Source organism: Antechinus flavipes, chromosome 4 (genome assembly GCF_016432865.1).
Source record: "Antechinus flavipes isolate AdamAnt ecotype Samford, QLD, Australia chromosome 4, AdamAnt_v2, whole genome shotgun sequence".
Taxonomy (NCBI): Eukaryota; Metazoa; Chordata; class Mammalia; order Dasyuromorphia; family Dasyuridae; genus Antechinus; species Antechinus flavipes.
This window is the reverse complement of record NC_067401.1, coordinates 48302328-48319960: the sequence shown is the minus strand read 5'-3', so window position 1 is coordinate 48319960 and position 17633 is coordinate 48302328. Positions and strand designations below refer to the sequence as shown.

The 17633-nt window shown below is 37.9% G+C and overlaps 1 long non-coding RNA gene across 1 annotated transcript in view; it reads left to right on the top strand.

Moving 5' to 3' along the window:
- The first annotated feature begins 6921 nt into the window (after positions 1–6921).
- Positions 6922–17633, top strand: part of LOC127559268 (uncharacterized) — a 35200-nt gene continuing 24488 nt past the window's right edge. The window contains exons 1-2 of the long non-coding RNA XR_007953094.1: positions 6922–6980; positions 16552–16661. This is a non-coding gene — a long non-coding RNA (uncharacterized LOC127559268). The remainder of the gene's footprint in view (positions 6981–16551; positions 16662–17633) is intronic.

The window sequence follows — 17633 nt, the reverse complement described above, 5'->3', positions numbered from 1 at the left end:
TTAAAATAATGATTGCAATCTCACAGGATGATGATGAGGAAGATATTTGCAGATCTTGAAGTACTATGTCAATTTGATTTTTTTATTCTTATTAAAGTTGTCTAAACTGTGCAAAACACTTGATACTAGGAGCACTTTTAATGTAGAGTATAAGTTGCAAAGGGTAATCCTATTAGTATCATTAATTTAAAAATATAATTTAATTATAAGATGGCAGCTGGGTGGTGCAGTGGATAAAGTGCTAGGCCTAGAGTTAGGAGAACTCATCTTCAAGAGTTCAAATCTGGCCCTAGACACTCACTATATACAAGTCACTTAACCCCATTTACCTCAGTTTCCTTATCTGTAAAATGAGCTGAAGAAGGAAATGGCAGCCCATTCCAGTATCTTTGCCAAGAAAACTTCAAATGCTATCATGAAGAGCCAGACAAGATTGAAAAATTCCTAAGCAACAACTGAACTTTTCAGTTAATGAGCACTTGTTTTCCCTCCCTCCCATCTACTCTCCTTTCCCCCAAAAGGAAAATCCTCATAACAAATATTTAGAGTAAAATGAAACACATTCTTGTGTTGGCCATGTCCAGAAATATGTCTTGTTCTGTATCTTTTATCCATCCATCATTTCTCTTTCAAGAAGTAAGAGGAACCATTAAGAATACCCCTGGAAAAGATGTAATTGATATAAAATGCAGAATGAAACATATATTTTTGAACACGACCAACATGGGAATGCATTTCTCTTGAATATGTGTATTTGTTTTGTTCAATTCAAGTATTTCGGTCATGTCCAATTCTTCACGATCCCATTTGGGGTTTTCTTGGCAGATCCTGCAGTGATTTGCTATTTTCTTCTCCATCTCATTTGACAAATAAGGAAATTGAGGTAATCAAGGTTAAGTGATTTGTTCAGAGTCACACAGATAGTATCTGAGGCTAGACTTGAAGTTAGGTCTTCTTGACTCTAGGATTCTACATCATATAGCTGCCCATGTATATTTGTTACATAAATCTATGAGAGAGAGGAGGGGAGGGAGGAGAGAGCGAGAAAGAAAGAGAGAGACACAGAGAGAGAGAGAGAAAGAGAGAGAGAGAGAAAGAGAGAGACAGAGAGAGACACACAGAGAGACAGAGAGAGACAGAGAGAGAGAGAGAGAGAAAGAAAGAGAGAGAGAGAGAGCATGTTATAGTAGATAGAAGATCAGAATTGCAATTAGGAAGGCTCTATCGAGCCACCTAGCTGTCTCACTTGACACATAGTAGGTGCTTAATAAATGTTGATTGATTGACTAACAATCTTTCAGTGCTTTAGGCAACTTTATAAAACTACAGATTTTAAAGCAGGTGTAGATTTGCTTTGGTGAAGTGAGTTTTCAAATTGAGAATCCATTATAGAGATAAATTAATAGATCTAATCCTTCTTTCTCCTCCACATTTCTAAGTGTTATTTAGAACACTGAAGTATAATCCAAAAGTTTCTTTATATTCATCATATTCTTATCTTTGGAGATCATAGCATGTTTATTTCAACTTCTGACTCCCAGCTTTTAGCTTTCATGTTTGGGATCCATTGGGTGTAGCCTTTGAGGATATAAATTAGTCCTAGTCTGTTGTTTTGCTATTTTAGATTTTCAGAATGTAAGATTGTACTGAATGACCTCAGTGGTTCCCATCAGAGAAGAGATGTGGTGGAAAACAGTAGGAGAGAATGCCCTTTGAGGACATAGAGGTTATAGGGAAAATTCTCACTTTCACTGTACAACTGGAGTTTTGCAACTTTCCTTTCAGTGATGTGTGTATATGTGGAAATATTTATAAATGATCTGAGATGTTTCTCAATGATCTAAACGTGATTCACTAGTTATTTTCATGTGCCTCTATCTCCAATAAGCTTGATGAGTAAGTGTTGGTTTTGTCTGGTCCATGTGTCGACTGATTTCCATCAGAGCCTGTAGTAATATAGATAATATGCAAAAGAACCTGTAATCAAATAAGTGTTTCTTGTGATGTGGCAAAACCCACTAACCAAATTGTTGGCTTAGGATTCTTTATTGCTTCTTGCATTATGGATGGAAATCCAGAATTACATTTCACAGGATTTCCAGCCTTTCCAAATATTTTCCATCCATAATCTCACTCACAGATTTCTTTCTATTTCTGTTAAAGGCTTCAGAAAGTGGCAAATAAAAGTTAGCCTTTTTTCCCTTTCTTTTTCTGTCTACAAATAAGAGGGAGAGCTTGGTGGTGCAGTGGATAGAATGCCAGGCCTGGAGTTAAGAAGACCTGAATTCAAATCCAGTCTCAGACACTAGCTGTAGGATCCTGAGCAAGTCATTTAATTGTTTGCCTCAGTTTCCTTATCTATAAAATGACCTGGAGAAGGAAATGGAAAACCACAGTAATATCTTTGCCAAGAAAACCCCCAAAAGGAACACAAAGGTTCAGACATGATTGAAATTACTAAATAATCAAAAAATGGGCAGGGAGGTGGTGTAATGAAAGATTGCTGGGGCTGAGACAGGAAATCTCATCTTCCTTTGTTCAAATTCAGCCTTAGACATATCCTAGCTATGTGACCCTGAACAAGTCCCTTAACTCTGTTTGTCTCCAATTTCCCCATCTGTAAAATGAGCTGGAGAAGAGCGGCCAACCGTCTAGTATCTTTGCCAATGAAATCCCAAATAGGGTCATGGAGTCAGACATGACTGAAAAATAAGCGAACAACAACAATAAAAATAAGAGATCTCTTTTTTAAAAAATTGAACTGAGAAATCTCTGGATTTATTTGCATTGGTTTAATTTTGCATACTAAAAAAGTATGGACTTAGGACTTCACAGGTGTAGGGAACTTCTAGGGTGAAAACTCTAAAGATTGTCCAGGTTTACAGAGCTAGGTCTTAAACCTAAGTTTTCTTGATTCCAAGATTGACCCTTTAATTCTGTATTCTTTGAAGCCTTTCTTGAATGTTAATTAATTTGGCAAATTAATAGAAGGTTACTTTAAGAATCTGACATGGTCCAATAACAATCATGGCAGGAGTTTGAAATTTAAAATGAATTGTGTGGTTGGCAAGGGAAGCTAGTAAAAAGGATTTCTTAGCCATATTGGGTCAAAGAACCGAAAGAAAGAAAGAAAGAAAGAAAGAAAGAAAGAAAGAAAGAAAAAAAAAGAAAGAAAGGAAGGAAGGAAGGAAGAAGGGAAGGAAGGAAGGAAGGAGGGAAGGAAGGAAGGAAGGAAGGAAGGAAGGAAGGAAGAAAGGAAGGAAGGAAGGAAAGAAGGAAGAAAGGAAGAAAGGAAGGAAAAAAGGAAGGAAGAATGAATGAATATTGGACCTCTGCTTTGAGTGGATGGAATAATGACAATTGCCAACAGAGAGAAAGTAGAGATGCCCAATTCTTATTTCATTTGTTTCCTAGCTAAGGAGAATGTCTCTTGCACTGGAATGATAGAATAAAAATGGTTGATAGAATTAATATCTAAGATAAACAAGGAGTGTACCTAATTATCCATGATAAATTCAAGTCATTAGGCCTCAGTAAATATCATCATTGGATACTGGAAGAACTGGAAAATGTGATCACCAAGATCCTTCCAGGGATATCTTTAAAGATCATGAAGAAAAGGTGTTATGGAACCAGAGACAGGCTAATATTGTTGTGATTTTCAAAAAAGGGAAAAGAACAGAATCTGCAAATGAAAGACCAGTGAGTTTGACTTTAATACCTGATAAAATTCTAGATCAGGCCATCGTAGGTATGATTCATGAATATCCAGAAAAGAAAGCGGCAATCACAAAGCTCCAGGATGGCTTTAATTTTCTAAGATGAAATTCAATAAGTGATCATCTTATTTCCTTTTTGGAGACAGGATTATTAACCAATAGACCAACCAATTGCAGTTGACATGGTTTACCAAGATTTTAGTGAAAAGTATAAAGAAGTCTATCATACCATCCTTGAGGAGAAGATGGAGAGATGAAGACTGGACAATGAGACAATTAGCTGGATACAGAGCTGGTTGAGTGGTTGGACTCATAATTAGTATTTCAATGGACGCTTGTTAGGAGGTTTCTAGCCAAGGGAAAACTGGAGGGATCTGAGTTTGTTTCTGGGCCATTTAACTTGGCTAAAGGCATAGATGACATTTTCATCAAGTTCACAGATGATGTAAAGCTGAGAGGGATAGTCAACACAAGGTTAGAATCAAAAAAAGATCTTGGCTATTTAGAGCAAAGGTGTCAGACATGTAACCCACAAGTCACATAAAGCCTACAATGTCTCTATGTGCAACCTGAATCAGATTAAAATATAACTGCAAAATACCCAACAAAATAAATACATTAAATATAGATAATTTAACATTTTACCAATTAGTGGCTTGTAGGGATCCTTAATTATATTTTATTTTTCAGTCATGTCTACCTCCTTGTGATCTCATTTGCAATTTTCTTGATAAAGATACTGAAGTGGTTGTCATTTCCTTCTCCAGATTATTTTACAAATGAGGAAACTGGGACAAATAGGATTAAAGGACTTTTCCAGGGTCACACAGCTAGTAAGTATCTGAAGTCAGGTTTGAACTCAGATTTCCTGAACTATATTCACTGTATCTCCTAAATGTAGGGTTTAATGGTACTTTTTCTTTCCTCCCTTTATCCTCTCTCCCTCCTTCTCTCCTTTCTCCTTCTTTCACTTCTTTCCCCCCCTTCCTTTCCCTTCCCCCTCCTTTTTTCCTCCCTTCCTTCTTTCTTCTCCCTTTCCCGCCTTCCTTCCCTCCTTCCCTCACTTCCTTTATTTCCTTATTTGACATTGATACCCCTGGAGCATTGGGTTGAATCTGCTAAGACAGAATGCAATAGAGATAAATGTGATCTTATCATTGTGCTTAAAAAATTCCTTTTCATAAGCACAGAAAGGGAAAGGTGTGGTTGGACAGCAATTTGTCTAAAAAAGATCTGGAGTTTAGGTGGACCACAAGCTCAATGTGAATCAGCAATGTGACTCTAAGAGAGATGCAATTTCCAAGAATAAGGAGGTCAAAGTCCCCCTACACTCATTCCATGGTCAGACTCATCTGAAGTATCATATTCAGTTCTGGTACCACAATTTAAGAAGGATAACTTGGAAAGTGGCCAGAGGAAGACAACTCAGAATAGTGAAAGATTTTGAATTCATTTTATATGAAATCAGCTAAAAGATCTGGAGATGTTTAACTTAGGGTAGTTTGGAATCAGTGATTCCTGTCTTAAGGAATTTGAAAGGTAGAAGGGAAGTACCTATCACGTGGCAGACATTGTGCTAAGCACTATACAAATATTATCTTATAATTCTTGGAAGTGTGTGCTATTATTACCCTCATTTTGCATTTGAGGAAACTGAAGTCAAGATTAGGTGACTTGCCTAAGGTCACATAGCTTATCAGAGTCTGGGGTCAAATTTGAATTCAAATTTTTCTAATTCTAGACCCAGTGTACTATACACTGCCGTTTCTATTTATCTATCTGCCTCTGGAGGAAGAATTTGATTTGCTATGTTTGATCCTAGAAGACAGAACCAGGAATAATGGATAATAGTTATAAATTTAGGCTTAATGTAAAGGAAAAACCTAATAATGAACATTGTCTAAAAATAAGTTGTCTTGGAAGGTGAAAGATTTCCTTCTCTTCAAGCAGAGGTATGGATGAATACTTGTACAGTATGGTATACTGGGGGTTCCTTTTGGTCATGGGCTGGACTAGATGTCTATTGAGATCCCTTTCAACTGGGAAATTTCAGGATTTTATTTTAAATTCATAGAATTTAAAAGGCAGAAAGGATCTTGGAGATTATTTTGTGAACTGAGATCAAGAGAAATTAAAATAACTTTCTTAAGGTCATACAGCTAATTATTGAAAGGGATTCCTATTTAGGTGACCTCTGAGGCAGGCATCCCGTCCAACTCTGAGCTTCGGGAATTCGGTGAGATCAGCAGAGCAAGGATAGAGACCAAATCTCCTGACTTCTAATTCAGGGCTCTATCAACCACACCCACACTGACTCTCTAGAGATGAGAAATGAGTCAAGATGAAATGGAAGATGAATGGAGAGGCTTTCTGAAGCTGGGTCTCTAGATTAAATTTAAGGAATGTAAAAGAGGGAATTGCACAGATAGTTTCCAGAGATGACTGTGAAATATTAAGGTGAACTCTTGGACAAGTTGTCCCACGTGCACATAATTAACACTAAGAAAGCCAAAGGGGATTTTTGCTGGACATTGTCTAAAGTTCACTCAGTTTGCAACAAACCTCTGGAATGGCATGTATCCATGTTCTTCAAATTACATATTCCTCTTCTGTTTTTATCTCTGTGACTGTCCCATTTCTCTTTCTTCTTCTGTATTCCACCTCCCTTTCTTCTATCCATTTAAGCAGTCAATCTCTGTTTGATCCAATAAATTCTGGTATAGTCAAAAGCAATTTTAGTGTCAACAAGTCATTGGGTCTGAAAGAGGGCCACCAGCTCTGGATATGCCCCCAACCAGGTAACCCCTGATCCTAGACAGGAAAATTCATAAAGATTCCCATAAAATTAGTCAAAACTAACTTGTTTGCACTAGCCTTAAACAATCAGACTTAATCCCCTACATTTCATCATTTTGGAATAATTGTTTTCATTTCCATCAGCTTCACTTTTAGCCCTTTGTTGTCATAATTGCTCATGAATTGCTCTTTAAAAGGGGAAATTCTATTCAGCAATGATAATTCCTGGAGCTTATGCCTCATCATGATGCCAAACATCTGCATATTTGGAAACATCTGGATGACTGGCTGAATTTTACTCCCCTCTAGATGTTGGGTGTAGTGTAGACATGGCCGGCTCAGTCATGAGTTTGGATTTTTGTCTTAGACATTTTCTCCTAATTCTCTCCTATTGCTCTGCTCATAGGGTCAAGAAAAATTTGTTCATATAGGAGGCTGACACCATTGTTTGACCTCATCAGTTGGGTAGGTACTTTTGAGGGTTTTTCTGTTGATTATTCACCCACACCTCTTGGTTGTCATCATTGGCTCAGTGGATTAAAAATTCTCTTGAAGTCTCTCCAGGGTCTAAGATTTAGGGTTTAATGGATTGACTGACTAGGATTTAGGGTCTATTCTATGGCTTGGAACATGATGAAGTTCAAGTATTACATGATTCTGTAGAAGCTAACTATTCCCTATAGGGTTCAAACCTATGATTTCATTATAGTATTTCTTCAACTAAATGAGCTAAATTGGCTAGAATCAAAATAACAATAATATCTTTGCTTGGATAGCATGTGATTATTTTGGGAGCACTTTTACATGTATCATCTAATCTGGATCTCACAAATAATTAAATAATTCTGATGATGGGCTTATCATCCCAAGATTGTAGAATGACTTGATGCTGTTAGTGTGTTTAGGAGGAGGACTTTAAAATGAGATATAGTTGGAAGAGCATCAGACTTGGAATCAGAAAATAGAATTACAGAATATGAGAGCTGGAAGGAACCGTGGCAACCACTGAGTTCAGCCCATACACAAAAGGAACCCGTCATTAAAACATACCTGACAAGTGGCCATCCAAGGTTTGCTTGGAGACTTCCAAAGACGGGGGAACTTATTACCTCTTGGAATCAGCCCATTCCACACTGGCATAGCTCTCATTGTTAAGAAATGTTTCCATGTTTCAAACTGGTATTAGCCGCTTTGTGATTTTTACCCATAGTTTCTTGTTCTGTCCTCTGAGGACAAACAGAACAAGCTTATTTCTTCCCCTACGTGGCAGCCCTTGAAATATATGAAGGCAGCTATCATGGCCCCTCTGAATCTATGCTAGTCTTGTGATTTGTCAACTAATGTTGTTTTATTCATCTTTTTCTGTCCTGAGGGCCTATTATATACTGTGTATAAGTAATAATGTGGAGCAGTGGAAAGAATATTGGGTCTGGAATCATTAAGACCTGAGTGCATATCCAGACTCAGATATTTACTGGGCAAGTAATTCTGGTTGCCTCAGTTTTCTAGCTGTAAAATGGATATAATAATAGCATCTAGCCCCCAGGCTTGTTTTGAGGATAAAATGAGAATAATATTTATAAAGCATTTAGCATAGTGGCTGGCATATTATAGATGCTTTATAAATGCTTATTCTTTCTTCTTCTCCTCCCTCTCTTCTTTTCTTCCCTCTCTCCCTTTTCTCCCTTTCTTCTCTCTCTCACTTTTCTCCTTCTCTCCCTTTTTCTTTCCCTCCCTCCTTCCCTTCTTTCCTTCCCTCTTTCTCTTTCCTTTTCCTTCCTTCCTTCCTTCCTTGTGATCGCGTATTTTAAAATCAGCGGGAGTCAGGAGTTCAGGTTAGTGGAAAATCATCAATCTTTATTCTTAGTGAAGGTAAAGAAGGATCAAAGGTGAAGGGGAATTGGAGGTGAAGGGGGATCGGAGGTGAAGGGGGGTCAAGATAGCAATGTGTGCAGCTGCAACAAGACGCCAGCCCACAGTCTCCCTTTCTGCTTCCCTTTCCACCCCCCTGCCTCCACCCTCCAAAATCATCATATCCTATACAACACATCGGGACTTGCACAAAGAGTGGGTGGGGGCCATTCTTTCTCCAAGCATATATGTTAATAGAGTATGGCCCAATTACTATTTAGCCTCAGGTACTTGGGATCTCAGTGCATCAACTCAAGCCTCAGCCCATTACACTTCCTTCCTTCCTTCCTTCTTTCTTTCTTTCCTTTCTTTCTTTCTTCCTTCCTTCCTCCCTTCCTTTCTTCCTTCCTCCCTCCCACCTCCCTCCCTCTTGTTCTCTTCTTTTCTTCCATATAAGTAAATTTAATCATTATTTATATGTATATATATACACATGTGTATGTGTTGTATGTATGAATTTTTTTGGTTTCTATTGATTTTCACCTAAATACTCTATTACTCTATCATCCTTTCTTCCCAGGCCTCTCACCCCAGGTTCCTAGGCTTCTTTCACATGTTCAACTCTGAGTCCAGCTTTTTGCCCATCTGTATATCTGTCCCAGATATAATAATATTGGACAAGTTCTATAGGGTGTTCATTCACATACACGATGGAATTTGGGCAGTAGACAGTTTTCATACACTTATTCTTTCCTATGCGGATGGACAGGCCAATTCCTTTAGTGATTACAACTTTTTTCCTACAAGCATTTACACTCTTCTGAAAGTTTGATGTCATCAACAACAATTTCACCATCCACAGGAAATCCTTTTCCAATATGGACTCTGTTATAGTGCTCTTCTATTGCTTTTTGGGGTCTTTTTTATGGAGATATTCAGGATTAAGTGACTTGCCCAGAGTGACACACAGTAAGTGTCTGAGGTTGGATTTGAACTCAGGTTTTCTTGACTCCATGGATGATGTTCTATCCATTGTGAAGCAAAGCTGCCCCTTCTCCTGCTTTGGCAAATATTTTTGGGAAGTATGCTCATGTGATGATTATTATAAAATTTCAACTAGCAATGTTATTTTTGTTTCATCTTCTAAGGACTACGGAATGATGTTGGTTTAGCGTTAGAAGCAACACCTTGTAAAAGGCCCTGTAAAATATTTTGTTCTGTTGAGCCCAGTTTTTTTTTTTTCATAATCAACACACAATAAGAACAATGGCAGCTTATATTCTCTACATCTTTCTAATTGCAAAATGGTAAAGAAGTGGTCCATTGTTGAATACTACTTCTGAAAGCCTGCATCTCTACTATTAATAATCTTGAGAATATTGCCCATGGTTTGTGTATAGACGACTCTCATAATGATTTTATATATTAGGGGAGATAGGTGTACATGCTGCCAGTGATTGATGTTCTTTTAGAATTAACAAGGTCCAAGAGTTTTTCCATGCTTTTGGCACTATTCCCTACTTCAGATACCTTGTAAACTCTCCTTACGCTTTCACAATTGTACTGTCTCCACAAAGGCTCCTCTCTTTGAATATTTAATTCACTCTGGCTACATTTTTCATCTTTGTTCTTGGTGCTATTGCTACCTTTTCTGTAAGCCCATCTGGGACAATGATATCAGGATCCAAGTGGGATGATTTCACTATTTTTGCTAGAGAAAAAATTTGCAAAAATTGGTTGTGCAAATATAGTTCCATTTCTGATTTAATAAGAATAAAAATTTGAGAAGTTAAACTCTTTTGAATAGTTTTGTTCCTTGTTTTGGGGTGTGGTCATAGGATTTGCTTTGCTTAAAAGGACTGATTTTCTAGGGAGAATGATGTACTTGAATGTGATTTATTCCAAACTGTAATAAAAAACAAAACAAAACAAAAACACTGTACTGGACTGAAACCTCTGGAGCCCTACTGTCTATATGACACCAACATCTGGATGGCAGGGGTGGGAGAAAGGGGGGAAAATATAGATGTTTCCAAATATCCAAATATACTTTTCTGGTGTGGTTTTATGGTACCCAGCTCTATTCTTGGGGTACAATCTTGGCTTGGCCCAAGCACATGGAGCTTAGTGAAGCCAGTCACAAAATGAGATGAGAAGCCACTTGTCCATGATCATGTAGCTAGTGAGTGTCAGAGTTGGGATCTAGCACAATGCTTGATCCTGAGAGAAAATTCTAATTCCTCCCCTCACTACTGATGTTCTTTCACATATATGACTTGGTACATTGAAAAGTTCCAACAAAAGTCAGTGAACTGAGGAGGGACGGATGCAAAGGAATAGTTTCAGAAAAGAAGAGGAATGGGATCCAATTCCATGTGGCTTGACACATTAACAAGGTTTATTGACACCGACAAGCCAGTGAACTGAGCTGATTCAGGACAATGTAAAGAAATAATTTCAGACAACAAGAAGAATGGAATCCAGTTCCACATGGAGATTTTCTCATGCCATTGACATCCCAGAGCTGTTGGGCTGGCCCTCTTCCTGCCTGTACGGACTTTTTTTATGGAGGGTGTGAAAAAGAATGTCCTGTTGGATTTGAGCCTGAGTGAGAAGGCAAGATCTTGGTTTTTGACCAAAATGGAAAGAGACTGAGTGGTCAGAGGAGGCAGAGGGCAGCTGGGCCTGGAGAAGCTTGCCCAGAAGCATCCAGAGGAACAAGGGCTATCTGAGCATGTTTCTGTCTTCATAGCATCTGCCCCCTCCACAGGAAGCCCTCGAGCTCAGCTGCTACATTCACATCTAGAATTGGTTAATCTCAATAAAAAGCTCACAACCACTCTGAACACAGCATAATGTTAGCTCTGGGCAAAAGGGGGATTGAATTGCATCCTTTGTCACTGATAAATGGAAAGAGTTACTGACTTGTGAAGGGCAGGGTAGTGCAGTAGAAAGAACAACAGGGGATCTGATCTGTGGCCCTGGCTTTGGTGCTCACTTTGAGTGTAACCTTAGGTAAGCCACTTCATTTCTTCATGCTTCAATTACTAATCTTTCAAATAGGAGTAACAACCTCTCAACTCCCTACCACTAGGCAGCTAAGGTTGGAAGGTGTCATGTATGTTATAGAGGGGATTCCTTATTCAGATATGAACTGGACAGGAAAGCCTCAGAGGTCCCTTCCAATTAAGTTTCTGTCATTTCCAGGTCAAAACATTGTGCCTTGCACATAGTAAATGCTCAATAAATGTTCTTTCCTTTTTTCCTTCCTTCCTCCCTCCCTCTCTTCCTCCTTCCCTCCCTTCTTCCTTCCTTCCTTCCTTCCTTCCTTCCTTCCTTCCTTCCTTCTTCCTTCCTTCCTTTCTTCCTTCTTTCTTTCCTTCTTTTCTTCCTTACTTTTTTGTATGTATTTATCTATTGTCTATATCTATTTATCTATGTATGCATATATGTATCTATGCATCTGAATATCTATTTATCTATGTATGTGTCCATATATCTATGTGCATCTATGTATTTATGTATATATCAATTTATGTAGATATGTATGTACATATGTATTCATCTTTCTATACAGTCTTGGGCCTAGATAGGATGTTATTTAAGTCACTCAGAAATGGTCTTTCTGGACAATTTAATAGTTGTTCATAGACTCTGAAAAAACTCCTCAGTAGGACCATGTACATAGAGATTTAGGGCTTCAAGAGACCTTCAAGGGCATCTACTCTAACTCTGTCATTTTACAGATGAGAAATGAGGCTTAGAAAATTAAGTGACTTGGCCAATGGGCACTCACAAAGCAAATTGTAGAGATTTGAATCTAGATCCTCTCACTCCAAATCTAACATTATTTTTAGTTCAGCAAGCCTCTTTGTGAACAATTTGAGGTCAGAGAGAATTCTGCTTTTTGTACTTATATCCCCAGCATCAAGAAAAATGCCTTGTATACAGTAGGTATTAAAAAAGTATTTATTGTTATCATAACATCTGGCATTTACATGTCAGCTTTAAGATTTAGGAAGCATTTTACATGCACTATCTCATTTGAGTCTCACAATAGTCCTCAGAGATTTTTTATTATTCCCATTTTACGGGTTAGGAAACTGAGGTATAGGGAGGTTGTGATTTGCCTAGTGTCACACATTAATACATATTTGAAGTGGAGTTTGAACCCCAATATTCTTGATTCCTAGTCCATCTTGCCAATGGCTCTATCAAAGGTGTTCATCATGTGGCCCTCATTTGGACTAACACTCCAGAGTGTGTTGAAACAGATTAAAATATAACTGGAAAAAATCAACAAAACAAATAAATAAATGTGTATTTGTATGTGTGCACACACACATACATAATACATGCACACACACATAAACACATATAAACATACATGTATGGTTCTCTAAGTTAACAAGTCAAGGATCCTTTTGTACAGTATAGTGAGCTCCTTTCTCCCTCATCCTCCTAGGTGATGATAGCTGGTGAAAGTGTTGGTCTCCATGTCAGGAAAAGAAAGGTTATTGGGAAGGGAGGGGTGAGTATTAAGGATTCAATTCAATAAACATATTTTAAGCACCTACAGTATGGGAGGCTTTTGTCAAGTATTAGGGGTGTAGAGGGAAATTCCAGACAGTCTCTGTTCTTCAGCTGCTTACTGGAGAGAAGCAACATGTAGTTGAAGGGAGATATTGGAGAAACTACAATTCTGGGCTACAGAGGAGGTAGAATCTCATGCTTTCTGAGATCAGAGTTATAACAGAGGCATTCAGAAGCAAGTTGTGGAGGGTGAGTCTACCAGGACATAATTAACTGGAATCCTTGTGAAATTGGCCCATTCAGTCAGCTCCGTTACAGATCAAAGGGGCAGAGGCAGTGTATCGCAGGCAAAATCACAGGGACAAAGTCCAAGTATGAAAGCTTTCATGGTTGCCATGCCCTCAGGTGCCAGGATCTCCCCTTTTCAGCATGCTCTGTCCTGTTCAGTGCTCATGTTCATTTTTTTAGGCCCCAGGTTGTGACAGAGAATATTTTTAGTGCAATAAACTCAAGATGCTTCCTTCCTTTGGGCTATGCTCTGGTTCAATGGCTTCTTTTAGGGATCTTTAGGAAAGGGTGTGAGTGAGGTCAGGTTTTCCTATGATTCCTGGCAGTATGAAAGGTATCTTTTCTAATTTACCAACTTGAATGCTCTGTAGGGCAGCCAAGGAGACATAATGGATAGAATGCCAGGCCTAGAGTCAGGAAAACTCATCTTCTGGACTTTAAATCTTACTAGAAACTTACTAGCTATGTGATTCTTGGCAAGTCACTTAACCTTTAAAAAAAAAAAAGGTTAAACTGTGCCTCAGTTTTCTCATCTGTAAAATGAGTTAGAGAAGAAAATGGAAAACCACTCCAGTTTCTTTGCCAAGAAAATCTCAAAAGGGGCCATAAAGAGTCCAATACAATTAAAAATGACTGAACAGCAAGAGTCCTTTGTTTCTTTGGGACCTAACTCTCAAAAGGGGTCATAAAGAGTCAAATACAATTAAAAATGACTGAGCATCAAGAGTCCTTTGTTCCTTTGAACCCCAACTAGTCTGTTTATTTCAAATGGGGAGGGTCTAAGTCGCGGAGCTCAATGGGGGCATATCAATGAAGGGTTAACTAATTCAAGGAAGACTGGAATTTTTATTGGCATCCATCACTCAAGATATTTGGCCCTGAAAGGGAGGAAGGGATACTGAGTCAGTTGACTCAAGAAATATGAGAGAGACAAGATAAGAGTACTGCATCTGGGGCAGAAAAAACCTAGGGTTCAAATCTTTCCTATAAAACTTACTAATTATGTGACAATTTATATATTTCACATCTATAAAATAAGAATATTAATAATACCTATTGTACCTAGTTTCTTGGTACTGTCCTTTAATCTGACCCTACTCCTGAGGCTCCTGACATTTATACCTATACACTAGATGCTTTCTCATTCTGACTTTCATTTTCTATCTATGAGCTTTTGCAATACCTACGCTTCTCTGCTTAGCATTCACTTTCTACTTTAACGAACCCTCATTTCCTCTATGATTCATTTAAATCATTACCTTCTATAGAAAGCTTTTCTCGATACCCAAAGCAATTAGTGCCCTTCTTCCCTAAACTATCTTGGATTTTGACTACTATAACCTTATTTGCAGTTATTTCATATATCCTCAACTATGTTCTTATTTCTTTTAATAGAAGGTAAGCCCCTAGAAAATTGCAGATGTTTCCTTTGAAGAAGAAAATCTCTTTATCTCCTTTGCTTAGCACAGTGCTTGATAGCAAATACCTAACAAATACTTGTTGATATTTTTAAAAATTTACTTATTGCTTTGTGGTACTTGAAATGACTGCACTTTGGGTCCGTCCTGGTACCTAGGAAATTGAGCACCAGCAAGTCAGTCAACTTAGATTTGGATATCTTTGTGGAGGAGCTCCCCTTCCTCCTGAGGCAACCTATTCCACTTTGGAATTCTTCTACTTGTTAACCACTTTTTCTTTCTCTAAGTCTAAATCTATCTCTTTTAAGGTTTCACCAATTACTTCTGGTTCTGCTCTCTCAAAGCTAAACCAGACAATTTTCAACTTTTCTCCAGGTAACAGAACTTCAAATACTCAAAAACAGCTTTCATCCCTCTAACCCCTATCCAAGTCTCTTCATCCCATTAATCATGTCCAGCTCCTTTTATCTGTCCTTATATGTTATAAATTTGAGGTCTTTAATCATCTTGGCTGTCCTTCTCTGAGCAGCATCTTTTTTTTCCATGTCATTCTTTTTTCCCCCTTTTTTAAAAATTAAAGCTTTTTATTTACAAAACACATGCATGGGTAATTTTTCAACACTGACCTTGCAAAACCAAGTTTTCCCCTACTCCTCCACTCTCCCTTAGATGGTAGGTAATCCAATACATGTTAAATATATTAAAATATATGTTAAATCCAATATATGTATACATAGTTATACAGTTATCTTGTTGCACAAGAAAAATGGGATCAAGAAGGGAAAAAAACTGAGAAAGAAAACCAAATGCAAGCAAACAACAATAGAAAGAGTGAAAATGCTATGTTGTAGTCCACACTCAGTTCCCATAGTCTCTCTCTGGATATAGATGGTTCTCTTCATCACAGGATTATTGGAAATGATCTGAATCATCTCATTGTTGGAAAGAGTCATATCCATCAAAATTGATCATCATATAATCTTGTTGATGCTGTGTACAGTGGTCAGCAGTGTCTTTCCCAGAATGTGATGCCAGAAGATAAAACACAACATCATCTTCTTATTTCTCTCTTTGGGCTCTTTCTCCACTGTGATGTTCTTGCTTTCTCACTCTGGAGGACCACTCCATCTCTGTGATCCCTTCCTCTGGTTAATTTCTCCAGAAAATAAGTTTTTCCATTTGAAGAAAAGTGCCCAGATCACCTCTGTTCATGCTTTCTTTCCTTTTTAGAATCCACTTGAAACTCTCTGGACTTCTTTCTTCATCATTTCTTCCTGTTTTGCATTACTTTTTAGCTTCCCTTTATGTAAGCTTTTCCTCCATTAAAATGTAAGCGTTTTCTTTTTTCTTACATTTGTATTCCAAGTGCTTGGCACATTGCCTGGCAGTCAGTTTTTATAAATGCTTGTCTTGTTTTTGACTTACCTCTGATATATCTTTCTTTATATAGTTTAAGGTGGTAGTCTTATTAAGATAGCAGCAATGCAATCTGAAACTATATCCATTATTGTTTTTGTCCATGTAGGTTAATTGTGGATGGGAAAGAAGAATATATGGCTCAGTGGATAAAATGCTGAACCCAGAGACAGAAATAACTGATTTCAAATCTGGCATCAGGCACTTACTAGCTGTGTGACTCTGTGCAAGTCACTTAACCCTTTTTGCCTCAGTTTTTTTTTTTTTTTTCATTTCTAAATTAATCTGGAGAAGGAAATGGCAAACCACTCCAGTACTTTTTGCCAAGAGAAAACCAAAAAGGGCCAACAAGTGTTGCATACAATTGAAATAACTGAACAGCAACGACACTGAAAGAAATAAATCTAAAATAGATTGGAACTATTGTCATTCATCTTTGAGAAATCATTATAAACCAAAGAAGTAAGAAATATTCCTAAAAACGCTAGAATCAGAGAAATGATAAGTCCATTTTTCTCATGTATTCACAGGATAATACAGCTGAGAAAAGGACAGAGGGACCAACAAGCCACATTCATGTCCTGGAGTTTGTAGGGGACCTTCCACCAGAGCTGTCATCAGATTTCAGCGAAGTATTTAAGTGAGTGGATGATGCTTGGGTATCAAAGAATGTCACCTGGCACAAGCCATTTTTAATGGGGAAACGGGCATTTTATTGGTGGTCCTCACTTCCCTTTGTAGTGTGGCCTTATTGACTTTCTAGTAACTCTCCTAGCATTAGCCCATTGCTTCATTTTCCATTTTCTGTTCTATTTCCCATTTCCAATGAGAATGAAATGGAAAGGCTTTTTTTTTTCTCTCAGAACGGGCCATATGCTTTTAAAAATTTCCCATTTTGATCCTATTGATTGCATTAGCCACTAAGAGGTGGCAAATTCTGTTCCCTGATAGAGCTATGGATTCCATTTTGTTCCAAAGATGGCACTTCCAGTTCTGATGTTTGGACCAGCAATGTGTTTTTGTTCTTTTTGTTCCTTTGTTCTGGTTTCCTGAATAGCAGAGGGATTTAGAAATTAAGAGAAACTTTGAGATCATCCCCTTCAAACTTTCAGATGGAGAAATTGAGGTTGAGAAGCAGAAAATAAGTTACAAAACTAGGAAGTAAGGGAGAAGGGAACTGAACCCAGAGCTGTATTCATAGTGGCTAACAGAGCTGATTGTTAAATTTTCAGTGTGAGCATCGACACATTGGAAATTGGCAAATGTTATAAATTCAGGGCTTGATTTATTGTTTTGTGATTGTTGAGACTTAAGAACATTTTAATAATGCAGAATAAGGAAAAGTTTGTTCTACTCAAGGGGCTGGTTGTTAAATGTTTACCAGTGTACTTCTTCCTGACTCCCAGTCCTGCATTTTTTCCTTTCACTTTCAGATAGTCAGTTAAGATAAAACCCTGGCCGATATTCAACATCCAAATGGACCACAGGCTTCTCAGAAAAGATTTATCCTTCATATTTCTTTTCTTTGGCTCTTATTTTCCTCACTATCTGACCCTGCCTAGTTTTTCCTATCTATCCCCAAGACCTCAGAAGTTGAAATTGGAAAAAGATG